Source organism: Diachasma alloeum, unplaced genomic scaffold, assembly GCF_001412515.2.
Source record: "Diachasma alloeum isolate Michigan unplaced genomic scaffold, Dall2.0 Dall_scaffold_00586, whole genome shotgun sequence".
Classification (NCBI taxonomy): Eukaryota; Metazoa; Arthropoda; class Insecta; order Hymenoptera; family Braconidae; genus Diachasma; species Diachasma alloeum.
Window position 1 is genome coordinate 215321 of NW_021680718.1, and position 6349 is coordinate 221669.

Genomic DNA, 6349 nt, shown 5'->3' on the forward strand with positions numbered 1-6349 from the left:
TCGTTTAGTGTAAGCATATTAAATCGTTCACATAACTCAAATGTATCCACGCCCATCACAGGATATTCTCCATCTTCCTTCCAAGACATGAATTTAAGAAAACGTCTTTTGTAACGTGACATTTTTCATGGGGGTTAAAGTGCCTATTACCTTCGCCCTTCTTCTCCTGAATCTAGTTAAACTCGAAAATGCAGAAATCTATGCGGGCCAGGTAATTTTTAACCAGAATTACCAAACCGGATGATTCTACAAAACGGATTATAATTGATTCCAAAACCTCAAAAATTTACTCAAAAAGGGAGAAAACTAGGTTTCTGGGGAAAGGTAACGGTCCTTGGTTCGCTCAGTGTGCTAGGTTGTGGAGAGAGGGGTGGATTTCAGGTGGAAACGGGTTAATGGGGCGGTCAAAACTGCAAAACTGCAAAAAAAAGAAGGAGATCGACATTATTCTTACTGGTTTCACTATTGAAATTTAAGAATCACCAATTTTACAAAAAAAAGACATTTCAATTCTCTCAAAAAAATATAAAAAAAGAAAAAAATCTACAATTAATAATTAACAATACTGACAATAATAATAATCATAATATTAATTCCGCACTCTGATAGAAAATAGTCTAATCTGACAAAAATATTCGAAGAAATTAATATCGCCGATAAATACCTCAAATATGCCGAAATAAACATTTGGGGAGAGTAGAAATACACGCTAATTCCTAAATACTCGAGAATTCCGAGAATTGGGGGGAAAGGTATGCGAGCGACAATGAGAGCGAGAGAGAGGAAACCGTATTCATCCATCGATTTTTCATACCAGCCAAAACGGCTGAAATTCCGCAAAACTCAACTTGCCATAACTCGAGAATGGCAGAGTCAAAAATTACGAACCTTGAGACAAAATGTCCGGGAGAGTCTACCGAAGACAACAATACCCAAAAAATAATGTTCCCTAAATAATTAGCCGCCTCAGGTTAATTAATCCCCGAGCGGAATATATAAACGCAAAAATGCTCGCATGAAGCGAGAATAGCCACGTGTAAACGTGGATGGGTATCTGAGGAGAGTCGAGAGGGGGGGGATTCCCCCTCGAGAAACACGGCATACACGCCAGCGAGAATGGGCTGGAAATCCATAAAAACCAAAAATGGAATATCCGGAAATCGGCAGAGCGAATTTTCGGAAACCCTGAGATGAATTACTCAGGGAAGCCCCCCGAACACATTGATCCACAAACCATAATTTTAATTAACTCTCTCCGCGAACCAACTAAATTTGAACAGGAGTGGAGTTTCTTACGCGCGAAAACCCACGTGTAACGAGAATGGACGCGCTCTAACAATTCAAGGTGATTAATTATCCCTTCCGGAGAGGTTTTTTTCCGATAGATTCTCATGAAAGATCTTTAAAAAAAACATAATAAGTCGATGCACAGTGTGATCGGAGCCGGGTTTGAGCCGGAAATAACCCCAAAAAGTGAAGAAATCCCCTCGAATAACCCACCAAAAATCACGAAAACCACCCAATCATGAGTGAAAAGGGGGGAATCGGCACCTCACAATTTGGATTAAGTGTCACAATCACCGTTTTAACGGAATAAAATGCGACGTACGGGGCTGAAGACCCCGTAGTCGAATAACTAAAAGCCGAAATAAATTCGGAAAAATAAATAAACCGAACTAAAAACTCACTTTGGGTTTCTTACCCCTCTTTGGGGTGTTCTTCGCCATCGTGTAGATACAATAATCCAAATGTGGGCCCTATGATTCTAGGATAGGCACTGTACTGGCACTAGTTCCGGTGAGGTCAAGGGCCAACGCCGAACTACCGAACTCACGAGCGTCTCGAGACACCTCAGAGTGCGGAATTCACCGCTCAAACACCCGAATTTTGATTGGTGCGGGCACGCCCCTCGAAGGTGCGAATCTAACGACAATTAATCGCGACTCTCACGACCTGGCGCGATTATTCAAATCTCACCTAACTCTTCTCTAATCACCTAACACAAAACTAGTTCCTTTTTATTAATTATTACGCGAGACTAGGCCGAACTGATTGTCGTTCGGATAATTACGAAGGGTCTTTGGCGCTTCCTACGGATCGGATCTCCGGGATTTTCGGTGTTAAAAGACAAGTTACCGGCACTTGTTATGACTCCACTACTAATTCCTGCTCAACTCGTTTCTCTCATCGAAAACCCAAAGGCAACCTGGCGATTCGTTGGAGACGATGGTTGCACTCGCTCCGAACGACCTTCCACCCAGAACAAAAACGTAACCAATTAACCCCTGAAAATCCAATGAAATTGGAGCGCCGGCATTTCAGCCGGACCTATTCGATTACCCGCAAGATTAACAATAGGGTGAACTCCATAAAAAGAACCGGATGACTCTATAATTTTGGCCCTTCTTCACGATAATTTTTCTGGGCCCTCAAAGACGCGTAATTACTAATCTCTACTAATGAACGGAACCGATAACTCTAACCGAAAATACGCCACTCGGAAGTGAATAAGGGACTCTCACTCTCTCGCTCTAAAATTCTTACTCACGGATTTTAATTCAACGCTGTAGGAGTCTCGCTGTTTCCAGATCGTGTTTAGTGTTCGTAACGAACATCCCCACATGTTCGTTACACTTTGTACTCCTTCAATCTTCATAATTTGATTTAAACGCATAGGTGACCAAACTAGCGATGCACACTCTAGTTTCGGAGCAACAAGACTGAGATATAGTGTCCTAATAACCGAGATATCATTGAAGTTGTTGGAGACTCGCGTAACATAGGCTAAGGTTTTTTTTAGCAGACGCAACAATAACATCAATGTGCTGATTGCAACTTAATCTATCATCGAATACAACTCCAAGATCCCTGTAGTTAGAAATATTTTCCAACTCGGCACCACCAATAAGATAACTTGAAGGAATTGGATTTCTTCCACGATAGAAGGACAATTTTTTGCATTTGTTTGGGTTGAGGCTCAAACGATTTGTTTCACGCCAACTACTAAACTGATCAAGATCATGTTGCAGCCTATTAATATCAGTGACGTCATTAATTACTGCAAATAGTTTGGCATCATCAGCAAAGATAGAGACCCCGCATTCTAAATCATTGACGATATATTGATGAAAATGTTGAAAAGTAAAGGGCCAAGATTAGATCCCTGAGGGACCCCAGAAGTCGGATAGAAAGGAGTAGAGGTAGCACTAAGTGCAGGCACAACACACGATCTTGAATGCAAATAAGACTTCAATACCGAGGAAATTTGCCCAGGTACCCCCAGCGCTTCAACTTTATTCAATAATAACTGGAAATCAACTTTGTCAAACGCTTTTGAAAAATCAGTGTATATGACATCTACTTGGAGACCATCAGCCATTGCTGAATTAATACACTGAGTGTGAGAAATCAGGTTGGTAACCGTTGAACGCTTTGGTGAGAAACCATGTTGTATCCTGGATTATTGGGATGAGAAAACCCCGAAAATCCGCTCATAAAGACACATCTCGTACACCTGGGAAAATGTATTGAGAACCGCAATTGGCCTATAATTACTAATCTGGGACTTCAAACTACTCTTGAATACTGGGCAAATCCTGGCGGTTTTCCAGCAAGCTGGAAAAACACCAGTATGTAAGGATAGATTAAATATTAGCTCCATTGGCACCACCCAAGCATCTGAATTTCCCCTAAAAACACCATTAGGAATACCGTCAACACCAGCCGTTGGCTTAGAGGCTAGAGCTTTAATTACCCTGAGAATCTCAGTCCTCTATAACAACACAATCACCAAGGTGCACAAGCCCAGCCCCAGAATCATCAAGAGTCCCAGAAGACTGGTATGCACTATTAAAGACGTCGCCAAAACAGTCAACAATTTCCTGAGGTGAATTTAAAGAATCATTGTTGTAAAGCATTGGGCAAGGAATGCTCGATTCATTTCTCAATAATTTGGCAAACGACCAAAACCTCTTGGGGTCCCTCTGCAACGAAGCCTCAACATTCTCAGTGTAAGATTTAAATGCCAGTTCAACATTTCTATTCAATTTACGACGTAGACTAACGAATTGATCTTTATGAAATTGAGAGCCATATTTCAAATTTTTCAATCTGTGTTGATTTTTCAATTTAACGTCAGATATGATGTCTCGAGTATACCAAGCAGGATAATTGTAAATTTTACGATTTAAATTTTCGTGGAACAATCGAATCAAAAACGTAAAAATTTTTCCTATAAAATAAATCACACATAGCATCAACATTATAAATTTCGGACATATCAGACCAATGAATCTGGCATAGTCCATTAGATAAATCATTGAGATCTTCAACGTCAACCTTATTAAAATTGTATTTTTTTTTGTATAACGACTTTGTCCACATGGGTCTTGTCCACTTGGGTCTTATCAACCGCACCATTAAGACGTTTCAGCCCCTTGTTTTTCACATAAAAAGAGGTATTAATTATCAGCGCGGGATGATGACCAGTTTCACATAATAGAGGGTAAATGGCCTTAGAGACAGAGTAATACGAATTACATAGTACCAAATCTAATGAACGATCTAACGAATTCTTGATATAATTTGACTGATTGTGAGTCAGTCCCAATTGGGTAATAAACGCATCTACAGATACTACGTTGGGATCACAAGTAGAAGAATCATCATAGACATATTTAGGATAGTTAAAATCCCCAACTATTAAAGATTTTCTAGCCTCAACACAACCAAGCTATGCAAAACAGTTGAGAAAGTCTGATAATATTTCACGATTAATTTTAGGTGGAATGTAGACCAGTGTCATTGTCAATTGCAACAAAAGACGAGTTTAAATTATCAAGGTCAATCATAGACAATTCCAGACACTTGTGCACAGCAAGGAGTACTCCACCTTCAGTTGATTTAGACGGATCCCTCCGATCCGATCTGTAGACATCAAAAGTACCAGGGTTGAAGAATTCTGCAGAGTATCGATCATCAGAGAGCCAGGTCTCCGTAATTGCAATACAATCCTCTTCTAGCAATGGAGATTCGAGTAGTACTGACGTAGATTTGGTGTTCATGCCACTGACGTTTTGATAATATACGTTCAGACACATAGAGGAAAATAAAGACGGAGTTGTCAGTCTAGTCATTGAGTCTTCTGTGAGGTCTGCTGATGCGTGATACGATTTCCGCGAGGTGGTAAGGACCTAATTTTTGGCAAACCGTTCCTGGTCACAATTTTTAGTTTGTTTTTGTTCTCGGCCTTTTTCCTCTCCTCCAACTCCACTCTCAGCTCTCTGGACTGCTGTCTCTGGAGATCTGTGAGGTCTGGCAATACTAGAATTCCTTTTGGTAAGGCAGACACCACCTGGGGGTTCCTCAACTTGAATGCGTTCTGTATTAGAAATATGGCTTTATCAGATGATCCCAGAAAATTTTTTATTGGATGAAGACGTGCTAGGTTAGGAGAGTATTTACTTAAGCGGTGATAATTGAGATTCTCAACAGGTTCAGCTAATGAGATCACTTTGAAAATCCCCTCCAATATCCCTAGGTCATCTTTTTTCCTTTGAGCAGCATTAGTGCCTTTGGATTTAGGGATACCGAACACAACAACATTCTGATTTCGTGCAATACGATCCTCAACTTCATTAGGGCACTGTGTCGACATGAGAGAGGAAGATGAATTGTTGTTTACAATGGGCCGGGATGCTTGGACCTTAAGATAGTCAACAGTCCAAATTATTGTGTCAACTTTCTGAGAAATGCCGTCAATTCGATCGTTGGCCAGTACTTGAACACTCTCAATTCTAGATTTAATAACTGTCACATCACTAACATCTTTGCTGTCAATTTCAGCAACTGCACTCTGTAGTTCAGATATAGAGGTCCTAACCTCCAAAAGTTCCCTTCTCATTTCATCCTTCATGTCAGACACAGCATCTCTCACAGCCTCTATAACGACTTCCCTCACACCAGCTGTAACTTCATCAACAACTATTCCACGAAGCTCTTTTAATAACTTAGCATGTTCAGCATCAGACAAGAAACCTTTCGAAGGAGAGACTTTATCCTTACCACCACATTTGCTATAACTGCCATCAGACAAGCGTTCAGCGCACATCGTACAACTGGGATGATAACCACTACCACACAGTTCGCAATACTTTTTCTCTCTCAAAATGTCCTTATAACAGGATGCACAAACACTGTCATCTATCTGAGTTTGTAGGATTTGCAGAGTTTTCATGGGTGAATTATTATTGACATTGTGAACGTCACTGATGTCAGACTGAATTCCCCGGAAGAGAGAAGGAGCGTGCTTACCACCAGTAGCCATAGTCAATCAATCAGAACACTGTCC